The sequence below is a fragment of the Sabethes cyaneus genome, chromosome 3 (genome assembly GCF_943734655.1).
Source record: "Sabethes cyaneus chromosome 3, idSabCyanKW18_F2, whole genome shotgun sequence".
NCBI lineage: Eukaryota > Metazoa > Arthropoda > Insecta > Diptera > Culicidae > Sabethes > Sabethes cyaneus.
Window position 1 is genome coordinate 106,091,531 of NC_071355.1, and position 17,409 is coordinate 106,108,939.

Sequence of the window (17,409 nt, forward strand, 5' to 3'; positions counted from 1 at the left end):
CAACTATGCCATCACGGCAACGAAATGAACCACCAGCAACAAGCGAACAGCAGCGCAAGGCGATCGGTTAAAATTATTGCAAAGAAGCGAATAATCAGATCAATCTAAGTTAAATAGAATTTAAATCTGTGAGAGAAAATTCCTCAAATCTTCATGAACAAATATTTCGTTCTTAAAAGAACGGTTTTTCATCGTGACATGCTGGAAATTTAAGCCTTCTTTTCCCGTCTTCTTGGGCAGCAACAAAACAGTTTGAATGTTTGAAAAGACACTTCTCATAGCAGCGGTGACACGGGACAGCAATTTGTTCAACTCTTCGTTGTTGCGGATGGCCAGCTGCAAGTGACGATAATTCTGATCGTTTCGTTGTCGCGAGCAGCATTTGTCCTCCCAATTCCAGAACTCCTGTTGCCAGATAGTCCATCACAGTAGCGAAATGAGTGCTTCAGCTCCAACACACGGTCAGCCGCCAATGAATACGTGCACGAGTCGTACGTGACTTCCGTTTGCCTGGCAAACGATGTTAGCTCTAGCTTAGCTAGCGTTTGAATAATGCTGTTCGCCGGCTTACCACGTATTATGTACCAGGAGCAAGCGACAAGCAACGCCCATTTTTCTTGGTTCTTTATTCTATCATCTACGTGTAATAAAAAATCGAGCATTTCAATTTCAGTCTGAAGGGCGAAGGTGATCGGTTAAAATTATTGCAAAGAAGCGAATAATCAGATCAATCTAAGTTAAATAGAATTTAAATCTGTGAGAGAAAATTCCTCAAATCTTCATGAACAAATATTTCGTTCTTAAAAGAACGGTTTTTCATCGTGACATGCTGGAAATTTAAGCCTTCTTTTCCCGTCTTCTTGGGCAGCAACAAAACAGTTTGAATGTTTGAAAAGACACTTCTCATAGCAGCGGTGACACGGGACAGCAATTTGTTCAACTCTTCGTTGTTGCGGATGGCCAGCTGCAAGTAACGATAATTCTGATCGTTTTGTTGTCGCGAACAGCATATGTCCTCCCAATTCCAGAACTCCTGTTGCCAGATAGTCCATCACAGCAGCGAAATGAGTGCTTCAGCTCCAACACACGGTCAGCCGCCAATGAATACGTGCACGAGTCGTACGTGACTTCCGTTTGCCTGGCAAACGATGTTAGCTCTAGCTTAGCTAGCGTTTGAATAATGCTGTTCGCCGGCTTACCACGTATTATGTACCAGGAGCAAGCGACAAGCAACGCCCATTTTTCTTGGTTCTTTATTCTATCATCTACGTGTAATAAAAAATCGAGCATTTCAATTTCAGTCTGAAGGGCGAAGGTGATCGGTTAAAATTATTGCAAAGAAGCGAATAATCAGATCAATCTAAGTTAAATAGAATTTAAATCTGTGAGAGAAAATTCCTCAAATCTTCATGAACAAATATTTCGTTCTTAAAAGAACGGTTTTTCAACGTGATATGCCGGAAATTTAAGCCTTCTTTTCCCGTCTTCTTGGGCAGCAACAAAACAGTTTGAATGTTTGAAAAGACACTTCTCATAGCAGCGGTGACACGGGACAGCAATTTGTTCAACTCTTCGTTGTTGCGGATGGCCAGCTGCAAGTGACGATAATTCTGATCGTTTCGTTGTCGCGAGCAGCATTTGTCCTCCCAATTCCAGAACTCCTGTTGCCAGATATTCCATCACGGCAGCGATCATTGAGTGCTCCAGCTCCAACACCTCGCTTGGTGAATTTGCATGCCTTGGTTGCCTTATCCGTGGAAAGCAGCAACAGCTAAAGCTCAACAATTTTCGATCGGATTCTATAGGGCGTAAATTAAATACAATCATAAGGAAGCTTAACCCATAGCTTATATCATATATATTTCTGTCATCCGTGCTAGGGAAGCACTGACGAGGGAAGGCAAAAATATGAAAATAATTCAAATTTTCAAAATCAATTCAAAAACAAAAATTTTTCAAATTCATTTTCAAAAACAAAATCAATAGTTTTCTATATTTTCAATATTTTCAATCGATTTCCCGATCAATTGGTGTAAATATCTTGGAAATCTATTGAAAATTGACTGAATTATAAGCCGAAGCGTGAAAACGCGTTTGTACTTTGATGACGTCATTTCCAACAACCAATCACGAAGCGAGAATTCTGGTGAAACATAGGTTCATTATTTTCAATTTTTCAATAGTTCAACATCAAGAATCCACACTTTTCTTTATTTGGGTCAATTCTTAGAAGATTTTCCAATCAATTGGTGTAAGAATATTGAAAATCGATTGGAAAACCGCTGAGCTATTAGCGCTCAAAACCTTTCATTTTTCGTGACGCTCGCATTTTTCGATTTTTTGGAATGACACCCTATCTCAAAACTTGCCGTAAGACGTAGTCCTACGTCAAAAGTTTGCAAAGAAGTCTGCAGCTCCTTCAGCAGCATCAGCGCGAGCTTCCTTGTAGAACACGTCGTGAGGTACACCGCCATTACGCCGCAGCTTTTTTACGAAAGCCCAAAACGACGGCGAATTCTGCTTGGCATTCGACTCATTTCGTAATATGTACTCGTGGAAGGTTGTATTCAGCCGATTGTTGAAAAGCTTCTCCATGTCACGAAGTAAGCGCTTGTTTTCCTCTGAACGTTGTTTAAAAAAACGTTTTTTCGTTTTACGCAATCTGTTCCGAAGATTCCGTAGTTCAGACGTCCACCCCAGATAACACAAAATCGTAATAGAAAGTTCACATTAAATCGTTTTCATGTCAATTTCACATTGGAATTGTATAATGATTAGAGTATGTCAAATCGAAGTGAACAATAAGTTGTTTTGCAGTCGTGCGTGTCTTCAGATACAATTCATGACTGTGAATTAGACGATTGCAATATTTGATTATATCTTAATCATATATTCAGGAGTATTTAGTTGCGTGTTATAAAAACTACGCAAAATAGAATTACAAATAATTGTCAAAATTTTCGCACGTATACCACCTCCACTTTGGTACATATATGTTCTTACATGGCGTGAAATATAACTTTTTCGTTCAGATATGACTTCGTATATCTCAGTTGCAATCGAGATATATAAACCAAATGGTTTACTGGGACCAAGGTTGATTGTAAACAACGCAGGCCCTACGTCGTCGAATAGGAGTATTTTCGTGGATGATCTCGAAGAGAATGTCATAGAACTGGTGAACAGCGTTGTTGACGTCACAATCCGCTAGTAGCGTCGTCCAATCTATTGAGCGTAAGCGAGCGTGAATCGAAGGTTCGTCGCAGGCGTTACCCTTAAAAAACGTGTTTTGACAAAGTAATAATTATCGCCTGTTTCTCAGAGATGGCCCAACCGATTTATGTGCTGTTAGTCTCATTTGAAAGGTAATATAGCCGGATAGATCGCTATTGAACTGTTTTTGGATTGGACGTTTAATTTGAAAGTTATGAGCAATCGTGTACAACACATTAAAATTTACAATGTTTTAAAAAGAATTCATTCATTATCTGGTGTAAATTAGGCTTATACAAATTTGAAAAAAGTTTATGTCGCCCCCCCCCCTCCCCTTGAAAAATTTTCGAAATGTGAAGGGGCAAAAGAATAAAGTCTCGGGCAATTTTTCAAATGGACCTATGTGACATTGACAGATTCTCTTCGCGTCTCCTCTTTTCCGCTGTTTACGCTAATGCATTTGAACACATCAGCTTTGCATGAATCGGTTGCCGGAGTCACTAGAAAGCTGAATGTTTTGAAAATTTTCTTTTCGATGCATTGGCCGTAAAAAGAGGAAGAGAGGAGACTCGAAGAAAATCTCTCATTGTCACATAGGTCTATTTGAAAAATTACCCGAGAAGTATTATATTATTATGTTGCACTCTTGAGTGATAGGCAGATTTTTTACAGTTCAACGAGTTTACATCTCTAAATTATCTAATATGTGCAAAGTTAAAGCAATTATCCTGTTAGCCTTGATCAACTTTCTTTCACCAACTAAGATTTCTGGTTCCTGCAGCAAATAGACTGAGGTACAAATCAATCAATCAATATGTGAGTGAAATTCGGTATCGCTTTTGACCGAGATATTCCGAATTGCTGTGGGATTATTTTTTTCGATCATAGGTATTAGATAAGATAAAAATAGAACTACAACAAATTAGACACTCTGGAATATCAGCTACCGGTGCTTTCAGGGCTCCAAATTGGTCGTTTTATTCCGTAGTTTCCAGGTACAACCCTCTCAAAGATACAGTTTTACCTTTGTTATACTATATAAAAGGTTTAGAAATTGGTCGAAAAACATGAAATTGATCGGAGGCCCGGAGGGCCAAGCCACATATACCAATCGATAAGGTTCGACGAAATGAGCAATGTCGGTGTGTTTGTATGTGTGTGTGTATGTATGTGATGATTTTTTCTATCGCCTGTTTCTCGGAGATGGCTGAACCGCTACAGTACAAAACCCTGCAAATGCAAGCTACTCCGCAACATGCATAACAGAGAGCACTAGTGTGCAGGCAAAACGTGTAGGACGATGGTTTTTGAAGAATTTTCTCCTATGTGTCATGTCAGTTCGTCAGTGCCTCTATGTTTGCTTGTTTAGGAACTGTGGAACTTTGATTGTAAAAAATACCCTAATTTTGATCCCGAATTACTCGACTACCAGCAGACGGATATATTTTAAACATTTTACATTTGCTGATAGTTTTGCTGCATACAGACACCATTTTTCCATATGACGAAACGAGAGAAAATTCCAGTTGAGGCCAATTGCGGTACATCTCACATGCTGCTAGCTTCGTTTCTGTGATGTCGGTTTATGCTAATCTATTTTCCCAACAATTTAACGTATTAATGCATTGGATAATTACGATATTTTGCTCATAACAAGTTTATTGAAGAATATACGTTAGATAAACAACGATTTGTAAGTTTATAACACTATGGCGTTCAAAAACCTACACGTGTTGTACAAAATACAACCACAGCAAAATACAAAATACAGCGTGAGTAACCGAAGATTAAAAAAAATTAATGAAATTTATTCAAGAAAACTTTATTGATGTGAATCAAATAGAATGGCATTACAGAAAATTATGCATAGTTTAAAAACCTTTAAGGAGGGACCCTACTCTGTAAGACCGAAAAATAATAGATTTTCGTAAAGTTTTTGCAGATGCTAGAATTATAGTTAAGTGTTGAGATATTTTGGTTATTGGTTAAGGTATATTTGAAGATATGTTTGGTATTTTTTGGACACCAGAATTGTGATTATTATGCTGGTGACAGGCGGGAGCGTGAATGCCCTCTAGAAAATAGTTCCTTGCTGGCGGTACGTGCCGGGAACCAACGGAGTATCGTAGCATGGATTTCAAGAATGATTTTGAAGCTTTAGGTCAATACCTAAATTGTTAGGTAGCGGTTTTTGAAAATTCAAAAAATCGAACTCATAATCGAGCTCATAAAAAATTGAAAAATTGAGGTATCAAAAAACGGCTACGTAACAATTTAGAAAATTCATTTTTACATGCTGAAAAAAAATTTCAGCCAAATCGGTTTACTAGATTCTGAGATACACGTACCGCCAGCTGAAAAAACATGGTTTTAAGAAAAACGCGTATAAAGTTTGGTACAGCAATGCTCTTTCCTGGAGGTGATCCCATAGTTTTCGTCGTAACTTTTCAACTAGATCAGATATCAGAAAATCCTTTTGGCATAATATTTATGAAGGTATAAGGCTCTCGAAAATGTAAAAAAATAAAATTCGATTTTTTCGATTTTATAGAGTAGGGTCCCCCCTTAAACTAGACCTTTACTAGGCAATGTATATGTTAAAGAATAATATTTCCTCTTACAACTTACTTTTACTTGCACTTAGTCAAATTAGTATAACTTACCTATCCTTACTCAGCAATTTCATAAAAAAAGGATCTATCAAAATTTATAAGTGCTCTTATTTTGTTAAAATTTTGCAAACTTACTCAATTTTCAAAATTCTTATGTAAACCAACGCACTACGCAACGTTAACCAATAGATGAATTATGTCCCGAAGACGTGTCGATTTATATCTCAAATAGCAAGTAAGACCGTATAACAAAGGTTCCTTTCACCACTAGGTGGATTAAATCGGGTTTTTTTCATGCATAAGATGCATGCAGAAAGGACGTCACTGAACTGTTCGAAACATGAAATTTTCGAAACGGTTTGTATATACAAAGGTAAATACGTTATGGTTGGAGAACAAGCATTACCTGAGGAATGGCCAGATATTTATGACTAAAAGGTTGGACAAGAAACAAGCGGTTTCAAACGAATAGTTTTAGAGATATGTTTTCCCAAAACATGTCGGCAACCCAGCATTCCAACTAAAAAAGTTGTAGGGCCTAAATTCTCATTTTCACACTATGATTAGATAGCAATACTCCTTCGTGGTTACCGAGTTCTGAACAAGTAAATGACACGGATTTGGATTATTCAAAAAGCAAGGTAACTAACCGACTGACACGCAAGTTCAAAGCAAGATTCAAATGAAGTTATACGTTTGTGGCTCCCTAAGGTGATCCTGTGGCACTCCACTATTATCAAATTGGTTCATCTCTACCAGGATGCTTACTTTTTGTGCTTGGGACGAAAAATTTTAAAGTTTGGTCTGGTTTGAACTGGGATTTAAGTACTGTACAAAATTAGTGGTTTTAATGCTGGAAATATATCTGCAAAATTTCATAGGAATTGGTTTTGCCGGTCTAAAGATATTAACTCTTCAACACTCGCACCAACTTTTGTAACACGATTATTCGCGTGCACAATGGCCCAAAACCAGAAAAACGTGCGCACTAAAGTTTTGACTGGAAAACCTGGTTTTAACTTTATGGAACCTTTGGAAGAGTTTGTAGAAATTGAAAGCTCTATCGTCTGATAGAATTTAAATGTTAATTAATCCCCTAAGAGTGAAATAAAAAAAATATTTTTCTTCAGTTTCAATTTAACACATTGATATGTTCTGCAAAGTGCATGCACATTGTTCTGCATATTATTACAAGAAATTTTGGTGAAGGCAGCAACCTTCTATCTCTTCAGCAATGGTAAAAAAATCCTATCTTCTATTTATATAAGAGGCTTGTCTGTAGCCAAAACCAGGTCTCTGACAGGACGTCATAAGAGGCTTATCAGTAATTAAAAACAGCCCCTGACAGAACGTCATGTTTTCGTAGCAATGAGTTCTATTCTAAGTCACCTCACTGGTCGACTGGTGGACTGCTCGATTGCTCAACTGGTTAACTAGACTGCTCGACTGGACTGCTCAACTGAACTGCTCGACTGAGCCGTTCGATTCGACTGCTTGATTGGACAGATCGACTTGACTGCTTGAGTCAATTGCTTGATTTAACTGCTCGAATGGACTACTCGACTTAACTGCTCGATTCGACTGCTTGACACATTTGTTCGACTTATTACTCTACCCGACTGCTCGACTCAACTGCACGATTGAACTGCTCGGCTGGACTTTTCGAGTCGTTTGCTCGACTTGATAGCTCGACTCAACTGCTCGACTGGACTGCTTGACTGGACAGCTTGATTTCACTGCTTGACTCAACTGTTCGGTTTAAATACTCGATCTGACTGCTGGAACCATCTGCTTGACTTAACTGTTCGACTCAAATGCTAGACTGGTCTACTCAATTCAACAACTTGAATCGACTCAACTGCTCGACAAAACTACTCTATTCAACTGCTTGACTCAACTACTCGATTGGACTATTCGAATCGGCTGCTCGACTCAACTGCTCAACTCGATTCAACCGCTCGACTAGACTACTCGATTTGACTGCACGACTGGACAGCTAGATTCATTTGTTCGACTAGACTGCTCGACTTAACTGCTCGACTTAGCCACTCGACCTCAATTGCTTGACTTAACTGTTCGATTCGACTGCTCGATTCAGCTACTCTACTGAACTGCTCGACTAAACTACTCGACTCAACGCGCAACTCCACTACTCGACTAGATTTTTCGATTCAACTGCTCGATTGGACTACTCGACTGAACTGCTCGATTCAACTGCTCGACTCGACTGCTCGACCCAACTGCTTGACTCGACTGCTTGATTCGACTGCTCGATTCGCCTGCTGAACTCGATTGCTTGTCGCGAAATCATATGGTCGATGTTAAATCATACCGGACCAAGTCGCAAAATTTTAAAAAATGAGTTAATGATAGCAAACGATCAAGAATTTTCTAAGCAACAATTTTCTCTAATCAAACTACATAAATGTTGCAAACAGCCAGAGTTATAAAATGATTTCGAACGATTGATAGCTATAAACCATACAGAGCAGCAAACTTTGAATGCGTTTTTCTCCGACCATCTGAATCAGTTTGCGGCAGAAAATGGACGGTTCAAAACCACTCACACAAAAGAGCCATTTTGCCCACCTATGGAATCAGCACAATAGAGGTAATGTTTTTATTCAGTTAAATAAAATCCAATGCAGACATAAAAATGATTTGTTTCAGTTTCCGGTTAAGACTCTTATGTACAATATCTTAGAGCTGTATTATGCAATATAAGAACTCAAAGAACTCATACAAAGATTAAACATCTTCGCAAGCACTGGCCAATGGAATGTATCCGCAGTTTTCTGAACAGACATTTATATTTTCCGGATCGTGAGATTCGGGTTCAACTAGTTTCTTATAAGTGAGTGAATCGATAAAATCAGTTTATTTATTTTAGCTCTTTTTGTGATTGTTGTATAACTTTTTCATGTATTCAAAGTTGTACAAACAGTAAAAAATACACAACTTTGCTAGATATAGTATACCTCTATGATTTCTTGTCTAGGAACTGTAGAACACATAATATAAAAATACCTTAATTTTGACCCCGAATTACATGACTATCAACAAACGGATACATTTTAAACATTTTACATTTACCCATATATTAAAATGAAATGCACATCAATGTACGGAATCTTATAAAAGTGACCCCTTCCTAGTTCCCCCAATGGTCAACTGCTGAAAATTTTGCTGCATACAGATACCATTTTCCCATATGAAGAAATGAGAAAAAACTCCAGTTGGGCCAATTGCGGTACACCTCACACGCTGCTTGCTTTGTTTCTGTGATGTCGGTTTATGTTGATCCATTCCATAAAGTATTAATGCATTGAATAATTGTGACATTTTACTCATAACAAGTTTATTGAAGAAAATACGTTAGTTTACCATCAATTTGTAACTTTAAAACAAAATGGAATTAAAAATCTACACGTGTTGTATAAAATACAATAGCGGGACCGGGAATAACCGAAGGTTAATAAACATTGAATAAATTTGTTCAAGAAAACTTTATTGGTGTAAATCAAGCAGGGTAGATGCTCCATTAGTTGCGCCACTAAGCACAATATAACTTCATTTTTCTTGTTTATTGAGGTATATGTTTCAATTATAGCTTGACGGATATAAATTTATCAAATACAAGGTATTTGTCACAAGGCAAGACAATTGCTTTCGTTGAACGAGAAGCTTTATAAAGAAAAAATGAATTTTCCGATTCAATTATATTGTACCAATAGTTGCGCTAATGTTTCCTTAATTAAGTTTGGTGTTCTTTTAATTGTGTTATTCCATATAGGGGAACTGGGGGTAAAATGAACACCCTTAGCAATTTCGCCATTTTCTCTCCCAGGAACCAACCAAATGCTGAACGCACTATATGAATTGAAAGCTAGATTTATATTCCACGTAGGGTCGAACCAAGCTGTAATCAAAGATTATAACCGGATTTGAACCCACAACACCTGCCAGGGCGTGTCGCTCACTGGTACCTGGTTCCAGCATTGGACAAAAGATAGGAGTCACAACGACAACTTGTTAACCATAGCTACCTATTACCCCCCCCCCCCCTTCCTTTCCACCCTTCCCCTTCATTCCCGAAAAAATCCTTCTTCATTACTTTCCCTTACCGTCCCTTCATCAATTGTAGAATCATCGTTTCAAAAAAAAATATTAATATATGCCTGACCGCATTTCAAGGTCATGACTAAAGTCACGAGTTTAGTCCATTTAATCGCTATTTTTCAGCATCATCGACGGTTTCCTGAAACCTATTATCAGCATAATCAGCCTTCAGAAACGATAACTTCTGTTCAGAATTACTGTTGCTGTGTAGAAACCAACTGCATGAGCACAAATAACAGAAAACTTACTGATTAGGTCATTAAATCATGTTGTCTACAATAATAATTCACAATAATAGCTTTGCAAAATATTGCATTGAGTAAACTACATGTGTTGTACAAAAAACATCAGCGTGAGTACTTGAGGGTTATACTTGTCCTTTTAATACATATAACGAAAATGGCGCCCCCTCGAAGTGGCATCCAAAGCTATCACTTGTTCTGCATAAGGCTTTATAGACCCCTTCCGCTAAGATACCTAGAACCTGCTCGAGGTTGCCATGGCAGACTGCGGAACAGGAATAGGAATAGGTTCAGTGTCAGTGGCTCATAAAACCTTAAACTTTGATACTCACCCAAGTAGCAATGTGAGTTTTATTGTACTCTTATGGTGGTCTTCAGGACCAATGGTCTTAAATACCATCATAAGAGTAGAATAAAACCCAAATTGTTACTTGGGCAGGTTGAAATGGTTTGTGCCATGTCCGAAAATAGCAATAAACGTTACTAGCATTGATTTCACGAAATGGCCCTATGTTGGTTGTTTTTCAACGGATTTTCGTTCTCTTTTCACTAATCACTGAAAATGAAGTCTAGTTTTGGGACAAAATATGAATATAATAGTTTTTGACATACCTATAGATACTCCGGAATATCGCCAGTGTTTGCTGGCTGCATCAATGCTTGTAATATTTCAGAAAAACGAGAACAATTTTTTCCGTCGAATGCAATAGTTTTCATCTAAAAATGTCTTATATTGAGAAGTAATAACCGTGTAGCAGCATCCTCATCTTCACTATCAACGCAACATCGGCTGGTGGGACAACCCTAGCACGTTATCGACAAAAGTGATATATCGAAACCACACTCGAAATCAAATCTATTGTTATAGTATAGCAATTCAAATTCTATTATTTCTATAACATATTGTTATTATATACTCGACCAAATCAATTATATTCACGATGAAGTGACAATATATTATTAGTCTCAGCTTGCAATTCACATGCACATCTTTTCATTTGCGAAAGACTGCACGTATATTGATAGAATATGAATATGTGGTAATACCTGCCTTAGCAGAACATCCGTTCATAGCAATGAACCTATCATGTCAAAAAGAGTTGAACATATTCAACGATTGGTCATGCTTCCCAACTCTTTTATGAAGGGCCAAAAGGGAATTGGTCGATAAGCAACATCACTTACACGTACCAGGAATTTAGAGAATCTCCTTCCAAGGGCTAAGTCGCCAGAGCCAATCGTTGAATAAACCGTCTTAATGCAGAATGGCTCCAGTAGATTGGGAGAAGAGCCCGCTCATTATCCACGATGTGTTGTTAATCGGGCCAAGATTAACCCTAGAAAGTTGACTGATTCACTCTCCCTAGGCCCACCGCTTCAACAAGTGCTCTGATGGTCCCTCGCTCTTCCCGATTCTAGTTTATTTATGAAATGTGGTATATATGAGTAAAAATAGAACAATCTCACCAGCATTCCTTGGAATGGAATAGAGTTGCGTCCTTTTGGTTTCCAAAGGTGCTTCTAATAATTAATTTAATTTTTCTTCTGGTATCCAATATCCATGTGCAGTATTAACACTCGTATTGGCCAAAGCTTTCACTATATAGCAGGAGCTGCTTCATATGCTAAAACGTAAAAAATAATTAAAATAACTTATATTATGCTTACCTATTAACAAGGTCGTGTGGCTCCGCCGTCTGCCCAAAACCTCGATTTTCAGATCAAGCAGCCGGGAACCACCCAGTATCGCACCTCCTAGCTTGGCTACTCAATAGAGCATTACCGGGTATGGCCACGTGGAGGCGCAAGGTAGGGGCTTGGGAAAGCCAGCGCTATATTGGTCGCTCCTCATTTGCTTTCCCCATTTCAGACCCAAAGACCGCACGTATATTGATAGCAGCTAAAACCGTTTGAACTTTGTCAAAACTTTTTTGTCCCAATCATTTTGTCTAACCGCCTTGATATGAAAGAAACCTTGACCAGTATCAATTAGTAATAGTTAGTAGTCTGTAAATATTTTCGCACTAGAGGTATTATTTCCATTAATCGTTAATGTAATAAAAAAGATGATATTGTAACGTTAACTGACGATAATAATCTATACCTATAAAAAAGGATTTCTGTCTGTCTGTCCGTATGGTCCTTATAGAATCGAAAACTACTGAACTGATCGGCATGAAAATTTGCATAAAGGGGGGGAATTTTGGGGCCAGGGAAGGTTCTTATGATGATTAGAGACCCCTCCTCCCACTAAGAAGGGGGCTTCCATCCAAATGAAATGCAAATTTCTTCATAACTCGAGAACTAATCAAACAAATGGAACCAAATTTGGCATGTGAAGGTTTTTGAAGGCAGGAATTTTTTCTATAGTGAATTAGGACTCCTCCCCACTTTAAGAAGGGGGGGGGGGCTCCCATACAAATGAAATACAAATTTCCTCATAACTTTAAAACTAATAAAGCAAGTCTGCTTTGAGCTGTCGTCGCGATCGGATGTATCTCATGTTCGTCGTGGGTGCTAATAGAACAGCTATTGTCGTCGCGTAGTTGTATTTACCGTTATACCCATTATCTGTACGCACAGATTGTGTAATGTGCGTTATGCCGGCTTTCTATCGCTCTGTTCGGTTTCGACTTGCCCCTCGGTCCGGTTTCGAGTTGCTTTGGTGTGTGCCTATTATTCCTACTGCTGATGATTCCGCTGAGGAATGATCGTGTCAGCGTTATCCTATGCATGAGTTGTTCGATGCTGTTGTTTCCCCGTGGTCTTCGTATTCTGTATCCTGATCCTGTTTTCAAGCTAAGTTACATATATATTTTATACAAATAATTTTCAAAAGCTGTCATCTTTCGAAACCCTATATAAATTAGTAGATGGTCAGCGCATGTATTAGCACCCGACGAATCGGTCGAGTTATAGCAACTTTTTATTGTGTATGGCTTTATGGCGCGTTCTGTTATTTTTTGTCGTTGTGTGCATTTACCGTTACGTACATTGTTTGTTTGGCCGTTCTTGTTGGATCGTGTACGGTTTGGTTTCGAGTCGGCGCGTGTGAACTTGTCGTTAATCCTAAAAGTTTTTCTTACAAATTTACGGCTATAATCGAAGTAGCAACACTCCTTTCGTCGGACGTCTGGAGTTTAATTTGCTACCAAAAACAAAATGATAAATCATAATTTGAGCTAGCTATTAAACCACCAAGAAACAATTTTGCTAAGATTTTAGCTATTAATTTTTCAGCCCATTATAAATCAATAGACAATAATATCTTTAATAAAAATCTTCAAATCTGAAAAACAAAAAAAATTAAACAATCAATCTTTTAAATCTTTATACTATACTATACTTTATACTTTGAACCCGCAACATTTACCAGATGTATCCTAGGGTTTCCCTTTCTTACTAGTATTTCCCAACTCCCGGGACATTTATGAGGGCACGTAGAGTTCTCTGCGGTTCTCTTAAGTAAATGTTGGACTAATATTCCTTTCCCATCCCCAACAGCTGCAAGGACGTGGCCAGGACAGTGACCATGCTTTGGAGGCATTTGACTTTTGTTTAAGAGCTTGAAATTAAATCTCAAATTTCATGTTGCTGGTAACAAACACAAGTTACTTGTTCTTTTCAACAATGCATTGTTGCTGGCACCAACTACGAATTTGTGCACCTGTTTATGCTATGCTATGCTATGCTAACTTTAAAACTAATCAAGCAAATGAAACTAAATTTGGCATGTGGGTGTTTTGGGAGGCAAATTCTTTTTCTATGTGCATTGAGACCCCTCCCCTCTTCAGGAGGGAAATTATGACCCTTCCCCCCTATAAAAGGGGACGCTCCCATACAAATGAAATATGTACAAATTTCGTCAAAACTAGAGAACTAATCAACCAAATGGAACCAAATTTGGCATGTGGGGGGTTTTGGAGGCAGGAATTTTTTATGATGGTTTAGTCGCCTCACCCCTGTGGTAGGGGGATACGGACTCTCATACAAATAAAACAGAAATTTTTGAGTAACTTAAAAATTAATCGAACTCGAGAAATTTTAGACTCTTCCATAAAACATTAGTCAATAAAAACTATCAATTAGGTTTATTTATTTTCCTAGGTCTACTGACCTCTATTACTTTCTTTTTAGTTGGGTCCGAACGAGCGACAGCGAGTAAGAAGAGAATAACCCCTGCGAAATGGTACTTTCCACGAAAACATTTTCCGTGAAATGGTACATCCCACGTAAGGTTTTTCGCGAAATGGTATTCCGCGAAAACTCTATATTTCGCGTTATGGTCAACCGGGAACTGGTATTCCGCAAAACGGTTTGCAACATATACCTATGTTGATAAAACGAAGCGCCTACCAGCTGACTTCGAGGGACGACGATTGTCTATCAAGCCAGCCGTCGTATGTTCGAATCTCGACTGGAGAAAGCTGTTAGGGAGTGAATAGGATTATAACACTTTCTCGTAATTTTGTCATATACTCTGACACCTGCGAAGTTTGTCAAATAAAACCAGAAGGAGAAACCTAAATGGGACGTTGTATTAAAACATTATTTTGAATATTCATATTAAATATATATAGGGGTTGAACTTCAAAAATAAAATAACGTATAGTGAAATAACAATATATTAATGCATTTGGTTTGAGACGGGATGATTTTTCATCAAAAGTTGGTTAAGCACTAGGCTTATTAGTTTGAAGCTATTCGCTGACAACTTTGCGTCTACAAAACATTTATAAATTTGTGAATAAGTGTTTTTATGGTACTTTTCAGTATTGAAATCACCAGTGAATTTGTGTTTGCAGAGATGTGCACACGTTTCCCACGAAAGGTTGTCAAATATGAATCGAAATGAATTTCCAGAAGCAACGAATTTGGTGTAAGAACTGAGATGGTCCGAAATAAAATAAGATTTGGAAACGTTTCAAATTTCGCTAAATATTGCGTATGTCTCTATATGTGCAATATAAATCAATGCGATCTACATCCTCTGTATTAAACATGGTACTGAATGTGAGGAGCGGTTCGTATCTAAGCACCGCAAAATGTTATATACCAACTTAAAATCAATAGCGAGATTGGTAAACTGTCTTGGTAAAATTTAATTAGGATTTTCCCTAACGTTTAGTTTTATTTGTGACAATATCAAGAAATGTTGCCAATTCTTTGGTTGCATTCGCATTCTAACCTTCTTTGACAAAATTTTCGTATATCAACCACAATGTACTCGTAGCTGTTCAGTTCTACTGATATAATCACCGAAGGAATGAACGTAGATTTATGTTTCTTATTGAGGAAAGATTATAGATTAAGAAATTAAATTGGCAAGGCTGGTTACCATAATATAACAAATGTATGAAATGCAGCTCAGTTTGGTTTGTTGGTGTTCGTTTTCTACATAAACAACCCACCACTCGCTCATATTGGTGATTCTTTTTGTACTCGTGTTGATGCCATAGATGTGTGCGTATTGTCAAGGGTGGGTGGAGCTTGTCTGTCGGCCATACAACAATTATACAACTGATTTGGGATTCCCTTGAACATCACATTGCTCCGCCCAACAGACGAATGCTGCGAAGCATTTTTTCATTCCCCTTTATTCAACTTTCTTAACTCGGGTGAATTAAGTTTTCTGTTCGTGATTCAGTTTTCCAACACACAGCGGTGGGTGCTGCATGAAACAAAATTATTGCTATTAATGTATTTTGGATTCTTCGTTTGTTTTGTAAACAAAATCGTATGTCGTCTCGATAGTGTCATTACCGTCGTTAGGTCGGAATGGGCGAAGAATAGTATACCTTATTGCGTTTGTTGTCGGAGTATTTATCACTTCGCTGATCACGGTTTTTAATTTGTCGCGCACATACATATTCTATTTTAATATCAACAAATCAACGACGTGAGGATCTATTAACTACGTGAATTAGTATTTTCAAATTTAAAACTAAGAAAACGAGAGATGTGGAAACAGTATCAGATTGAAATCCTAAAGTTAACGGTATTGTGAAATCAATTCGTAGAAAAAGTGCATGATTACAACAAATAACCAACGAAAATTGTGAATCGCGTTGAAATAAGTGTATACCTGAAAACCCGTTCATCGTGCTAAAACTAAAAAGTGAATCTAATAATGAAACATAAAGCTTGTGAGCGAAAGTAAACCATGAGTTGTAATTATAATGGTTGAATTTGTTAAGTGGGATATGCAAGTTATGCATTTGTGAAAAAAGTTTAATTGTTTATTAAGCATGAATTAACAATAGCATTATATACCATATTTGTATTCACATAATGGTATTGGAGCACCAGGGAATGCTACAGAATCTGCAAACACTTGGCTCGCAACCGGCTCTGCAGTTATATGCGGCGGCAGCAGCGGCTCAATTGACACCTAGAAATCGAGTTCCGCAGTGGGCGCCTTTCTTGCAATTTGGAGTTCCTGGTGTATTTGGAGGTCCCTTTCTTACAAGGCCTCGATTTGGTCCACCGGGTGCGCCGCAAAGTCTAGCTGCCTTAAGTGGATTAAATAATATTACTAATAATACACATCAAAGCATATCACCACAACGAGCAATACAGGGTCCTCCTAGTGAAGATTCAAACGATGATAGAGGTATGTCTCCTGTTTGCTTACATGTACTACATCATTATACTGTCGTGAATCGCATAACAGTCCCATTTTCTATGGAATTTCCTATACAAATGGGATTGCTTTGCGACTCACGGCAGTATGGGTAATAACTGATAGATAAACATATATACGAAATCAAATTTTATTCAAAACATTTTATCACCTGTTCACCCGAAATCTAAAACTAGATCACTTATTTAAAAATAAACAAATAAAACAAGAAATCGTGTCAAGTTCTTTGGATATCTTTTAGATGGAACGGAAATTGAATAAAGATTAATGAAAAAGCGATACTGAATATTCTAGTTGATTTTGATAAGCTGAGCGTTAATTTGTGACTGAATCAAATTATCATCGTGCAGCGTTGCCAAGGACTTTTTTTTAAACTCGCACAACTCGAAGCATAAAGAATGAAAATCAAGACTATTCAATAGTTTTTCTTCACAAAGAACAAACTTGAAATATTTTTTCATTGAATCATTTTTATACAAAGCGCTCGGATTCAGAAGTGTTTACAGAACAGTAAAATAAAGAACGGCGGTGGAAATTCTACAAGGGAGTGGAGGGAAGAGAAATAGTATGCGTTTTTGGC